Genomic DNA, 14852 nt, shown 5'->3' with positions numbered 1-14852 from the left:
GATAATGATTTTGCTGAAGGGACTTTTATTTAAAATTCCCAGAAAGTCGGAATCTAAACACAGGTAATTTCGGCAAATTCCACAGCAATCACTTTGCAGATGATACAACGAATGACGTCATTGCATCAGGCCCAGAGGACGGTTGCTCCAGAATAAAAAGCGCTGAGAGGCAGAAAAGCCACAGCGGACAGGGGTCCACCTACGGGTGCCATTCAGTCACCCACCTGTCCCAATTTAAACAATTGTCCGGATGGCGAATGTCCAGAGTGTGAAACGTTACACCATGGAACCGACAGCACTCTGATATAAGACACTCTGGTCTCCCAAAACGCACCTATGCACAGGCACACAAACACAAACACACACACACACACGCACACACACACAGAGAGAGAGAGAAACTCACACAATTGATCAATAATTGCCGGACTCCAGCCCAATAAGAACATAAGAACATAAGAAATAGGAGCAGGAGTAGGCCATCTAGCCCCTCGAGCCTGCCCCGCCATTCAATAAGATCATGGCTGATCTGACGTGGATCAGTACCACTTACCCGCCTGATCCCCATAACCCTTAATTCCCTTACCGATCAGGAATCCATCCATCCGCGCCTTAAACATATTCAGCGAGGTAGCCTCCACCACCTCAGTGGGCAGAGAATTCCAGAGATTCACCACCCTCTGGGAGAAGAAGTTCCTCCTCAACTCTGTCTTAAACCGACCCCCCTTTATTTTGATGCTGTGTCCTCTAGTTTTAACTTCCTTACTAAGTGGAAAGAATCTCTCCGCCTCCACTCTATCCAGCCCCCGCATTATCTTATAAGTCTCCATAAGATCCCCCCTCATCCTTCTAAACTCCAACGAGTACAAACCCAATCTCCTCAGCCTCTCCTCATAATCCAAACCCCTCATCTCCGGTATCAACCTGGTGAACCTTCTCTGCACTCCCTCCAATGCCAATATATCCTTCCTCATATAAGGGGACCAATACTGCACACAGTATTCCAGCTGCGTCCTCACCAATGCCCTGTACAGGTGCATCAAGACATCCCTGCTTTTATATTCTATCCCCCTCGCAATATAGGCCAACATCCCATTTGCCTTCTTGATCACCTGTTGTACCTGCAGACTGGGCTTTTGCGTCTCATGCACAAGGACCCCCAGGTCCCTTTGCACGGTAGCATGTTTTAATTTGTTTCCATTGAGATAGTAATCCCATTTGTTATTATTTCCTCCAAAGTGTATAACCTCGCATTTGTCAACGTTATACTCCATTTGCCATATCCTCGCCCACTCACTCAGCCTGTCCAAATCTCTCTGCAGATCTTCTCCGTCCTCCACACGATTCACTTTTCCACTTATCTTTGTGTCGTCTGCAAACTTCGTTACCCTACACTCCGTCCCCTCCTCCAGATCATCTATATAAATGGTAAACAGTTGCGGCCCGAGTACCGATCCCTGCGGCACGCCACCAGTTACCTTCCTCCAACCGGAAAAACACCCATTTATTCCGACTCTTTGCTTCCTGTCGGATAGCCAGTCCCCAATCCACTTTGACACACTACCCCCAACTCCGTGTGCCCTAATCTTCTTCAGCAGCCTTTTATGGGGCACCTTATCAAACGCCTTTTGGAAATCCAAAAACACCGCATCCACCGGTTCTCCTCCATCAACCGCCCTCGTCACATCTTCATAAAAATCCAACATGTTCGTCAAGCACGACTTTCCCCTCATGAATCCATGCTGCGTCTGATTGATCGAACCATTTCTATCCAGATGCCCTGCTATCTCCTCTTTAATAATGGATTCCAGCATTTTCCCTACTACAGACGTTAAGCTGACCGGCCTATAGTTACCCGCCTTTTGTCTCCTTCCTTTTTTAAACAGCGGCGTAACATTAGCCGTTTTCCAATCAACCGGCACTACCCCAGAATGCAACGAGTTTTGATAAATAATCACTAACGCATCCACTATTACCTCTGACATTTCTTTCAATACCCTGGGATGCATTCCATCCGGACCCGGGGACTTGTCCACCTTCAGTCCCATTAGTCTACCCAGCACTGCCTCTCTGGTAACATTAATTGTATTAAGTATTTCTCCTGCTGCCAACCCTCTATCGTTAATGTTTGGCAAACTATTTGTGTCCTCCGACACACGTGAAGACCGACACAAAAAACTTATTTAAAGACTCAGCCATATCCTCATTTCCCACTATTAACTCCCCCCTCTCATCCTCTAAGGGTCCAACATTCACTCTAGCCACTCTATTCCTTTTTATATATTTATAAAAACTTTTACTATCATTTTTTATATTAATTGCTAGCCTAGCTTCATAGTCTATCCTTCCTTTCTTTATCGCTTTCTTAGTCTCTCTTTGTTGTTTCTTAAATTTTTCCCAATCACTTGTTTCTCCACTATTTTTGGCCACTCTGTACGCAGCTGTTTTTATTTTAATACTCTCCTTTATTTCCTTCGTTATCCACGGCTGGTTCTCCCTTTTCTTACAATCCTTGTTTTTTGCTGGAATATATTTTTGCTGAGAACTGAAAAGGATCTCCTTAAAAATCCTCCACTGTTCCTCAGCTATCCTACCTGCCAGCCTGCTCTCCCAGTCTACCTTAGCCAATTCATCCCTCATCCTATCATATTTCCCTCTGTTCAAACAGAGGACACTGGTTTGAGACCAAACTTTCTCCTCTTCCATCTGAATCAGAAATTCGACCATATTGTGGTCACTAGACCCAAGAGGGTCCTTCACAATAAGATCCTTAATTCTACCTACCTCGTTACACAATACCAGATCCAAAATAGCTCGTTCCCTCGTCGGTTCCGTAACATGCTGTTCAAGGAAACTATCCCGACAGCATTCTAAGAACTCTTCCTCCATTCCACCCTTACCGACTTGAGTCTGCCAGTCAATGTGCATGTTGAAGTCCCCCATGATTATTGCCGTTCCGTTTTTACACGCATCCCTTATCTGCTTGTTTATAGCACTCCCTACCTCAACATTATTATTTGGGGGCCTATATACCACACCTACTAGTGTCTTTCTCCCTCTACTATTCCTCATCTCTACCCATAATGATTCCACGTTTTGTTCCTCAGAGCCTATGTCATCCCTCAGTACTACCCTGATATTATCTCTTATTAATAGCGCGACCCCACCACCTTTTCCTTCCTGTCTATTCTTCCTAAACGCCTGATACCCCTGGATATTCATCTCCCAGTCCTGGTCACCTTTCAGCCACGTTTCTGTAATGGCCACTAGATCGTACCCACTTGTGCTGATTTGCACCATCAACTCATTCACCTTGTTCCGAATGCTGCGTGCATTCAGGCAAAGTGTCCTTATTCCAGCTTTTATCTGGACCCGGTTGTGTGAATGGTTGTGGTTGTGTGACACCAACTGCCCCTTTCTTTCAACAAAAAAATTAAAGAGTCGCGAAAAGATGAAAAAAAAACACTGATGTTGCAGGCATCTGTCGCCAGAGGCTCAGCAGTGTGCATTGTAATAGCAGCTGAACAGGCTGACAAAATTGTCGTCCGCATTCCTGCTTTGTGAGAAATTTAAACGAAATGTCCATCAACAAATAGGGCGGCACGGTAGCACAGTGGTTAGCAATGCTGCTTCACAGCTCCAGAGACCTGGGTTCGATTCCCGGCTTGGGTCACTGTCTGTGTGGAGTTTGCACATTCTCCTCGTGTCTGCGTGGATTTCCTACGGGTAGTCTGGTTTCCTCCCACATTCCAAAGATATGCGGGTTAGGTTGATTGGCAATGCTAAAATTGCCCTTAGTGTCGCGCGATGCGTAGGATAGAGGGATTAGTGGGTAAATATGTGGGGGTAGGGCCTGGGTGGGATTGTGGTCGGTGCAGACTCGATAGGCCAAATGGCCTCTTTCTGTGCTTGTCGGGTTTCTAAGATTCAAATCAATCCTCAGCAACGTCAAAGAAAAGCAAGGATCAGTCTGGTTCAGAGTGCTCACCATTGGACCAGAGAGCCTCCAACATTGGAGCCGGCTGCAAATGGCCGCTTAAAGGATTTGACCTTCCTGCTGTTGCTGCCACATTGAATGAAAGGGGTCACGTGCTTTGAGTGACCACTTGCAGCTGGCTTCTGGGTTCTGTGTTGTAATGGCCAGAACTCTGGACTCTGAATCCAGCGATTCAAGTTTCGATCTTGGTGGGATCTTGCTTTTCTTTGCTGAAGCCGCTGATTGTTTTTACTCAAGGGCATTTTAATCAAAATCCTCAGAACGTGGTACACTGAGAGAAATTCACCAAATTCCACCATAATCACGTTGCAGACGATGCAGCGAATAACTCTCCTGGCGTCATTGCATCAGCCCCAGAGGACGATTGCTCAGAATACCAAGAGCTCAGTGGCAGAAACATAGATAGCCTTACAGTACAGAAGGAAGCTATTCGGCCCATCAAGTCTGCACCAACAACAATCCCACACAGGCCCTATCCCCGTAACTCCACATATGTTCCCTGTTTGCTCCCTGCCACTGCGGGCAATGCAACATGGTCAATCAACCTAACCCGCACACCTTTGCATTGTGCGCTGGGAGCTCGGTTTCTCTCCACACACGCAGACACGGGGGGAATGTGCAAACTCCACACAGACAGTGACCCGTATTGAATTCTGCACCAATGCGCTGTGAGCCAGCAATGCTACCTAATGTGCCACAGTGTCAGAAAAGACACAGAGGGCAGGGAGTCTCCCTACCGATGTCACCCACTGAGTTATCGTTCACAATTTAAACAAATATTAGGGCGATGAGAGTCGTGGTTCCTGTGGATTGAAGGAAACCATCGGTTAGGTTTTTGGAGTCGGACAGAGAAAGGACATGTCCCCTTTTCTTTGTTTTTTGCCATTTTGCTTTCAGCCCACGTCCAATCCTTGATGCCCCTTGTGATCCCTTGCCCTTATATTTTGGCTTATTGTATTCTTGTCTCCTGGACCTTTTCCTTTTTTAAAAATGAATATGATTACTCTTGTTAGTTGTGAATGGCGACGCCGACAAAGTGTTTAAAATAACGCAGTCAAATGCAATTAAAATCTCGTGTGACTGGAATTAAGATGGGGTTGTGGGGGGAGAGGAGGAAGACAGAGTGATGGTCGAGTTCTGCCGTATTTTAGGTGGTTGGGGGGAGGTAGTTGTTGAGGTCGTGTGTGTTGGGGGAGGGGACGGTGAGTTTGGGGTTTCTGTGTTTCTGTGGGTTTGGCGTAAATCTTAAGGTAATGTGTGCGCTGGAGAGTTTTTTGTGGCTTTCCTGGCTGGGGAGGTTTTGTGTCTGTTGCTGAGTGAGACTCTGCTTTTTGCTTTCTGGGCAGACGGACGGGGGGGGGGGGGGGAGGAGGGGGGTGGGGGGTGGTTTGGTGGTAGCAGCTGGGCTTCTGAGGGCAGCTCAGGAGGTTGTGGGGGGAATTCTTGGGGCTTTCCTGATCAGAAAATTGGTGGTTATGTTGTGGTTTGAAGGGTGGTTTGTTGTCTTCCCATGCCTTGACACTTTCGCCTCCCGTGTGTGTCTCCAAGGGTGGACGGGATGAGGGGGCTCCCGGACCACTTGGGATGGAGTGACCTTTTATTTCTGAGTGTTTTATGTTGTGGTGGGCAGGATGGTGTTGTGTGGATTCGGGTGGTATGTGTCGGATTGGTGTGGAGGCATTGGTTGGCGGAGCGAGGGAGTCTAGGGGCATCCTCGTTTATTTGGGTGGTTTATGGGTTTGTCATGAGGCAAGAACGTTTGGCAGTCCAGAAATTACTTCTGTGACCGTTTATTTATTTTTTAATTAGTGTCCCAATAGGCTTACATTAACGATGCAATTAAGTTACTGTGAACGGGTACACTGAGGGAGAATTTATCACGGACAATCCACATAACATACACATCTTTGGAGTGTGGGAGGAAACCGGAGCACCTGGAGGAAACTCACGCAGACACGGGGAGAACGTGCAAACTCTGCTTAATGGTCCAAGTCAAGCCGGGTCTCTGACGCCGTGAGACAGCACTGCTTACCACTGTGCCACCGTCCGGGCCCATAAATTAATGATTTCACATGTATTTTATTATTTTAAAGTCTCAGAGGGATGTTTTTTACACAGAGGGTCGTGGGGGCCTGGAATGCGCTGCCAAGTAGGGTGGTGGAGGCAGGCACGCTGCCATCGTTCAAGACTTACCTGGATAGTCACATGAGCAGCCTGGGAATGGAGGGATACAAACGATTGGTCCAGTTGGACCAGGGAGCGGCGCAGGCTTGGAGGGCCGAGGGGCCTGTTTCCTGTGCTGTACTGTTCTTTGTACTTTGTTCTTTGTTCTTTGATCCAGTGGCTTAGTTGTTGCCCTTCTTTGGAGACTTTCATTTGTCAGTTATTGTGTGTTATTCTGTGACCAGGGTTCGTTCCATTGTTCAAGGTGATTCAAAGAATATAGACATTCGCATGTTTAAGGGAGAGCCCGTTTGTTAGTTGGGACAAGCTATCCTGTGTCCAGGTTTGTCCTACTGATTCGGGTGATTGAATACTTAATGATTGATATTTTTCCGAGATCTGCCCGTGGATTGTACAGAGTCGCCATGTGGCCATTGTGTCCTGCATTTTATATCTTACTGGAAAGAAATACAGATTTATATTTTGTTTTAGTGGTTTACACTTCGCCGAGTCGATTATTTCTACCGTTCTTTTAGGTCCCTATGTGTTTTGGATTAGCCCCATTGATTAAGGTGAACCTATGTCAATCCGCGGACCGTGTCCAGGGCACACGGTCTGAGAGTCTTTATTTATGTGTGGATGTGGAAAGTTCACTCACCCGAGGGCTGTAGGGTGTCAAGACCAGGTCCAGCTGAGGTACATTTAGCTCCCATTCGTCCCACTTCCAAGGCTGGCTGTGGATGGTGTCTGGCCATTCTTACCTTTCCTCCCCAGTAGAGACCCAACTGGGGTTTAATCTTGCTTATTTAGCTTGCATCCCGACCGGTTTCGCTGCTTCCTTACGCTTCATCAAGGGAAGGGAGAGTTGTTCTCACTGTCCTTCGTGTGCTTTTCGTGGCCTTTTGGGATAGTGTGTCGTCCAGCAATTTTGGGGCGAGTGAGTGTTCTGTGTTCAGCTCGTGTTCCGTGCTACCTCTGCGGGTAATGGAAGTTTCCCCTCTCTACCTGTCCTGCATATGGGCTTAAATAGCGCCAATTCTTGTCCTGGAGTGACAGGAAGCTGTTGAAACGCATTGGTTCTCTGTGGGTTTTGAATTCACCCCCTCCCAATCATTGACTGACAGGGAAACGGTGTGCTGTGTTCTCAGTTTTGTGTTCCCTCAATCTATGGTTCTGTGGTTAGGGCGGGTTGAGGATGTTTTTTGCTTGGATGGGCGGGTGTTTGTTTTTTTGGTTCTGCTTTCGAATCTCTGTTGTCCCCTTATGCCCTGTGTGGTAACCTCTTTTAATATTTTGGTTCCTGGTTCAGTCCTTGCGTTGCATTCCTGGTATTTGTGGGGGAGGGATATTCCTTTTTCCCTCTGTGATATTCTGTGCCAGTGGTGGTCTCTTGGTCTCTTTTTGGAGGCTTTGGCAGTGTCTGGCAGTCAATAAGTCTTCAAGTGTGGTTGCCTCTCGTCCTTGTATATGGTCTGGTCAGGAGCGTGGAGGGTAAGGGAGCGAAGCTTCTTCCTGGTTTTTCTTATTGATTCGTGAGGGGGAAAGTGGGAGGGTCGAGGTGAACCAAGCAGAGGGTTGGTGGGACATCTTTTGTAATGGTGTTGGGCTTGGGTAGTGGGGTTTTATTTGTGGGGCAGGGTGTCTTTTTGATGGTTTTGGGTACGTGTAGTGCTGTGGGGGGGGGGGTGCGTGGGGGTGGGTGCTTCGTATCATCTGGGTGGTGTTGTGTTCTGGGGGATGCAATGAATCTTTTTGTCTGTAGCTTAGGGAGAGATTATTCTCTGTCGACGAGACTATTTGCTTTTTAAGTGGTGGAATATTTTCTTTGTTTCATTTTGGATTCTTTCCTTTCCCCTTTTTAAAGTCCGTATTCTTGTTTTTTTTATTGGCTTTATGTCACCGAGGGTTAGGGTTAATGTTAGGTTTCGGGTTAGTTAGTTATTTCGGGTTGGGGTTAGTTTTAGTGTCAAGGTTAGAGTTAGGGTTCGGGTTACAATGTGCAAACTCCACACAGACAGTGACCGGAGGCCGGAATTGGACCCGGGTCCCTGGCGCTGTGAGGCAACAGTGCTAACCATTGTGTCACCTTGCCGTTGTTGCAATAATCTCTTTGTTCTTTTAAATTTAATTAATGCGAAAGATCAAGCAACCTAATTATCTCCCTGGAGCATGACATCGCGTATAAATGTGACAATTTTTCAATGTAGTGCAGACCACGATCAGCGCTTCTGGAAGAAATGCATGGAATACCAGAAGGTCTGGTATTTGCCATTTATTATCCAGTCATAGCAGCTATCGGAGTTTCAGGTAAAATATCTCAGTTATTTAGTTGCTGCCGAAAAATATTGTTTGGTTGCATTAATTCATCCACTTTATTACCACCTTATCTCAACAGCACCAAGTTCCTCCTCTCATTGAAAGGGATATAGGTTTCCCCGTCAATGTTCTGTTTTCTGCCCTTTAACGTATTCCTCGAAAATGTCCCGTTTCTACTTCAGTAGACAATTCCTTATTTGGCATTATAATTTAGCTATTCCCTGACATAATTTTTCGATGTTCATTCCATAAATTCTACAAATTTAACGGTATAATTTTACGTCTTTCCTACCGTAGTTCCTTCACATTAAATACATGGTTTCACCGTGTTAACCTTATACAACCGTGCTGTGACAGGTACCATTTCATCAATTGGTAATATAACCTGTCCCATTCACCAGTAACATCTGACAGTCGAGGTTTTATTGTGTTACTCATTCTGATTTACATTTCCGTTCTGTTATAATGGTTAAACACAATTCAATGTTGTTATTTATGTTTTGTTATTTATGTTTGTTGTTTATAAAGTTATTATGATTGTTGTGTTGGCGTTGACAATATTCCTCTGGGCGAATTCTCAAACTGAGCAGCAGAGGTACACTGTGGTTGGCACTGCTGCCTCATAGCACAATAAACAGGGGGTCAATTCCAGAGATGTGTTGTCTGAGTGGAGTTTGCATATTCTTCGCATGTGTGCGTGAGGGTTTTCTCCAGGTGCCCAGAATACAAAACTGCGCAAGTTATGTAGATTTGCCGCGTAAAGAAGCACCTTAATGCCCATGGACGTGTATGTTAGTTGGATTAGCAATGGTAAATGCGCGGGATTGCAGGGACAGGGCAGACAGAAGGGCATGGATGGGATGTTCTGGCCGAACGTCAGGGATGGATATGTAGAAGGCTGAAATAATGCAAATAGTTATCCTTTGATGAATGATTGTTATTAATCCCGAACTCACAACAATTTGTGCCTGCTCCCAGTGCCAAACACTCATTGGCTCCGCCCGGGAATCCTATTTCACATTTGCTGCTCCTGATTGCTTGATTCCTTTCTGTCCCAGAACCCAGTATCGTTTCAAATTGTTCTGTTCTCTGCAAAGAGTCAAGCAAAATAACTCGTTAAATCTCTCGTTTTATATTTCACCGGATATTTCAGATGATTATCAGGGATACAATTCAGTCTTGGCGCTGCTTCCTAAATCTGCAAGTTCCGACAACTGCTAACAATTGTCCTTTTATTTGCCTTTGTTTGAGGATTTATTCGAGAAAATTCACTGCAAACGTTTCCAAAAGTAAATAATTTTGCTGTCATTCATGGAGCCATATTTAATACCCATTGAAATATAATCCGCGACCATATTAACTTCCGCACTTATTATTGGATATTTTCCAATTCATCTTCTCCAATATGTTTTAATTAGTTGTTTACATGTCATTGTATTGTGCATTTAATTATTCAGTTTTGGTTTTGATATGCTTTCCATTTCGCATTATTCCTCTCACAGTTCTCATTAAAAATGCAATCACTTTCGTTAACATTCCTTATTATTAATAAAGATATTGTTAATAAGCAGAAACAAGTGTCCCTGAGATCAGGTATAAATGTTGCACCTATCACACAGAATTCAACATCATGGATTGTTTTGTTGCGATGAATGTTCCACTTCCCATGCTTCGTCATGCACAAATTCTCACAATCTCTTTCCCTCTATTACAGCTAACACAGCAGTGATTATGGTCCTCGCAAGAAAAAGTTGTGGTCTCTCCAGATGTATCACGTATTACCTTGTTTCCATAGCGGTGGTGGATCTCCTGCACATAATATCTGCTGTAATATTAAACCGGATTGCGGGAATCTTTTTTCCATTGAGCTTCTTGTCTGTCACACCAGTTTGCAGCGTCCGTACAGTCCTACATTCTACCGCCATGGACAACTCTGTCTGGTTAACCGTCGCTTTCACGTTTGATAGATTTGTGGCTATTTGTTGCCAGAAGCTCAAAGTTAAATATTGTAATGAAAATGTGGCCACGTGGGTCATTGGAATCGTGTCCACACTCGCCTGTGTAAAAAATGTCTTTGTGTACTTTGTTTATGAACCCCTGTACATAATTGACGATGTACCCTGGTTCTGCAATGTAAAGTTAATATTTTACACATCCCCTTTCTGGGCTGCTTATGACTTGATGCGTTGTATTGTAACTCCTATCCTTCCATTCATTTTGATTTTGCTGCTGAATGCTCTTACTGTAAGACACATTCTAGCGGCCAATAGAGCCCGCAGGAGACTCCGGGCCCAGAACAATGGAAAGAATCAGAGTGACCCAGAGGTGGAGAAGCGGAAAAAGTCCATTGTTTTACTCTTCACCATTTCAGGAAATTTCATCCTGTTATACTTGTTATTTTTTATAACTATCATCTATGTCCGAATTGCGAAAGTTACTTATTTCTCAGGTTCTGGTTTCAATAATACATTTAATCTTGAGGAAACTGGATATATGCTTCTGTTTTTGTGTTCCTGCATCAACCCATTGATTTATGCTGGGACCCAGAGTAAAATCAGAGCCGAGTTAAAGAATTTGGTGAAATATCCACTCAAACAATTTGTTAATTTTTTAAAATTTTGCGCATAGGCTGAACTAAGGTGAATGTTACTTATTCTCAGTCAGTGAAATGTTCCTTTCCGTCCGTTCATTCCTCCGTCCGTCCTTCTCCCTCTCCTCATCCATCCATCCGTCCGTTGGCCCGTCCATCCGCCCATCCATTCATCCGTTCATCCATCCGCCCATCGGTCCGTCCGTCCGTCCATCCGTCCGTCCATCCGTCCGTCCATCCATCCATCCGCCCATCCGTCCGTCCGTCCATCCGTCCGTCCATCCGTCCGTCCATCCATCCATCCATCCATCCGTCCGTCCGTCCGTCCGTCCGTCCGTCCGTCCATCCATCCATCCATCCATCCATCTCTCTTACCATCTATCTAGTCATCTCTCTCTCTCTCTCTCTTCTCTCTCTCTCTCTCTACCTCGCTATCTATCTATTTGTCTGTCACATTTCACCATCATCGAGTGAGAGTGTGCAACATTTTAAGAGGAGAGATTGCCTTTGAAAGCAACGCGGTGCTTTGGATAGTGGTGCAGCGTGGGTGTGGAACATCTCTTGTGAATTAAGACTGCAAAGTACGAACGATTGAGATGTTGTTGCAAGGTAAAATCTGTCTGGTAATAGGTCAGATTTTACCGTTTACACTGCCGCTGAATTACGAAACTTTTCCCTCACTCCGAATTGTAAAGTATTTGGAAATATTTCTTTCCTGTTTCGAACCATCGGAAGCGAAAGTGATAATTGTACTGCAACGTTCGTTGTTTGAAAATGATTCACAGGTCAGTTTCGTGACAAATGTGCGAAAAATTCTGAAAGCCCAATCACTCTGAAATTGATAACATTTGGAAATGTTTTTGTAAAAATAAAGTACTACTGATGCTGGAACCTGAAACACAAACAGAAAATAATGGAAAATCTCAGCAGGTCTGCCAGCACTTATGATGAGAGAATCGAGCCATTGTGTCGAATCAAGAAGTCTGACGAAGGGTCATCCAGACTTGAAATGTTGGTTCCACTCTCTCCCCACGGATGCTATCATACCGGCTGAGTTTTTCCAGAAATTTCTGTTTTTCTGGTAAATATTCCTGCCCCAGATCCAACAGGAACCCTTTTGCGTGTAAAGCGACCGTGATACCCACTACACTACAGCAACGCTGCGATGCCCTGATATTCGGAAACTGACGCCACAAACACGTCAATTGCCCACAGCAACTGTGATTTACATTGTGCCTGCTGGTATCTCAAATTAATCAGGTAACGGGGAAGTGGTGGAAAGGATATTGAAAGAAGGAACATTGAATTAAAATTGTATCGAAATTAAAGACCAGTACACCATTCCTATGTTACTGACTCTGAAATACAAATGGATGCCATCATTTAAATACTTCATTAAGGAATGGAACTAATTTGGAATTACCCTGTATTATTGCAGTGCTGTTAATAAAGTCAGTAATAGACTAGTTTCGGGAGCTGTTCGGAGGAGGAGGAGCAGTCTCTGGGTGAGTATAAAAACCTAACGGTAACGTCCTGTTTTCCACTTTTTCTTTCTTCAAAAGTGACGTCAGAGGGAAGCTGTGATCTGATTGGTTGATAGCAAATCTGCCCCAAATTTAAAAAAAACACAGCTAAACTCGTAAACTTAAATTAAACTAATTAATTAATTAGAGATGGCTGGTCAGGTGATGTGCTTGAGCTGCTTGATGTGGGAGCTGGCAGATCCCATTGCGAGCTACAGCGACCACATCTGCAGTAAGTGTTGGCTGCTTGAAAAACTCCGGCTCAGAGTTGTTGAGCTGGAGTCTGAGCTTCAAACACTGAGGCACATCCGGGAGGGGGAGACTTACCTGGACACTGTGTTTCAGGAGGCAGTCACACCTGTCAGAGTAAATAGTTTAAATCCTGCCAGTGGCCAGGGACAGCAGGGTGTGACTGCAAGTCAGGCAGGTAAAGGGAACCAGCAGTCAGGAACTCAGGAGCCTCAGCCCTTGACCCTGTCCAACAGGTACGAGGCACTTGCTCCCTGTGTGGATGGCAAACAGGGCTGCAGGAAGGATGAGTCAGCTGACCAAGGCACCATGGTTCAGCAGGCCATTCAAGGGGAGGAAGTAAATAGGCAAGTTGTAGTTGTAGGGGATTCTATTATCAGGGGGATAGATAGTATCCTTTGTGAGCAGGATAGAGTGTCCCGCATGGTATGTTGCCTGCCCGGTGCTAGGGTGCGGGACATCTCTGACCGGCTTGAAAGGATACTGGAGAGGGAGGGGGAGGATCCAGTTGTTGTGGTCCATGTTGGTACCAACAACATAGGCAAGTCTAGGAAAGAGGACCTGTTTAGAGATTATAAAGAGCTAGGATTCAAATTAAAAAACAGGTCCTCAAGGGTCATAATCTCCGGATTACTGCCCGAGCCACGTGCTAATTGGCATAGGGAGGCAAGGATAAGGGAAGTTAACACGTGGCTGAAAGAGTGGTGTGGGAAAGAGGGGTTCTTTTTCATGGGACACTGGCATCAGTTTTGGGGCGGGGGGACCTATACCGTTGGGATGGTCTCCACCTGGACCGAGCTGGGATCAGTGTTCTGGCGAAGAGAGTAAATAGGGTGGTCAATAGGACTTTAAACTAGAGATTGGGGGGGGGGTGGGGAAGGGAAAGTCAGGGAACCAAGAGGTGAAGGAATCAGTGGGAAGCGTAGCTGCTTAGGATTACAAAAAATCACGAAAAGACAGCGCTCAGGAGAGGTTACGATAGTCTCCATCTCACAAAATATGACACAGTGTCTGGAAAGGCTCAGTAAACCAAGGTCCACCACACTACGAAAACAAAAAGGGACGGTCAATAGGGAATTAAAGGTGCTATATTTAAATGCCCGCAGTGTCCGGAACAAGGTAGATGAGCTTGTGGCCCAGATTGTGACTGGCAGGTATGATGTGGTAGGCATCACAGAGACGTGGTTGCAGGGGGTTCAGGACTGGCAGTTAAACATCCAGGGATTCACAACCTATCGAAAAGACAGAGAGGTGGGTAGAGGGGGCGGGGTTGCCTTGTTAATTAGAAATGAAATTAAATCAATAGCACTAAACGACATAGGGTCAGACGATGTGGAGTCTGTGTGGGTAGAGTTGAGGAACCACAAAGGCAAAAAAACCATAATGGGAGTTATGTACAGGCCTCCTGACAGTGGTCAGGACCAGGGGCACAAAATGCACCACGAAATAGAAAGGGCATGTCAGAAAGGCAAGGTCACAGTGATCATGGGGGATTTCAATATGCAGGTGGACTGGGTAAATAATGTTGCCAGTGGACCCAAAGAAAGGGAATTCATTGAATGTTTACAGGATGGCTTTTTGGAACAGCTTGTGATGGAGCCCACGAGGGAACAGGCTATTCTGGACTTAGTGTTATGTAATGAGCCAGACGTGATAAAAGATCTTAAAGTAAGGGAACACTTTGGAAGCAGTGATCATAATATGGTAGAATTCAGTCTGCAATTTGAAAGAAGGAAGGCAGAATCAGATGTGAAGGTTCTACAGTTAAATAAAGGTAATTACAGGCGCATGAGGGAAGAACTGACAAAAATCGACTGGAAGCAGAGCCTAGTGGGAAAGACAGTAGAACAGCAATGGCAGGAGTTTCTGGAAGTAATTGAGGACACAGTGCAGAGGTTCATCCCAAACAAAAGAAAGGTTATCAGAGGGGGGATTAGGCAGCCATGGCTGACAAAGGAAGTCAGGGAATGCATCAAGGCAAAAGAGAGAGCCTATAATGTGGCAAAGAGTAGTG

This window comes from Mustelus asterias, unplaced genomic scaffold, assembly GCF_964213995.1.
Source record: "Mustelus asterias unplaced genomic scaffold, sMusAst1.hap1.1 HAP1_SCAFFOLD_107, whole genome shotgun sequence".
NCBI classification, from domain to species: Eukaryota; Metazoa; Chordata; class Chondrichthyes; order Carcharhiniformes; family Triakidae; genus Mustelus; species Mustelus asterias.
The sequence above is the reverse complement of the archived record's forward strand: the minus strand, read 5'-3'. Positions refer to the sequence as shown.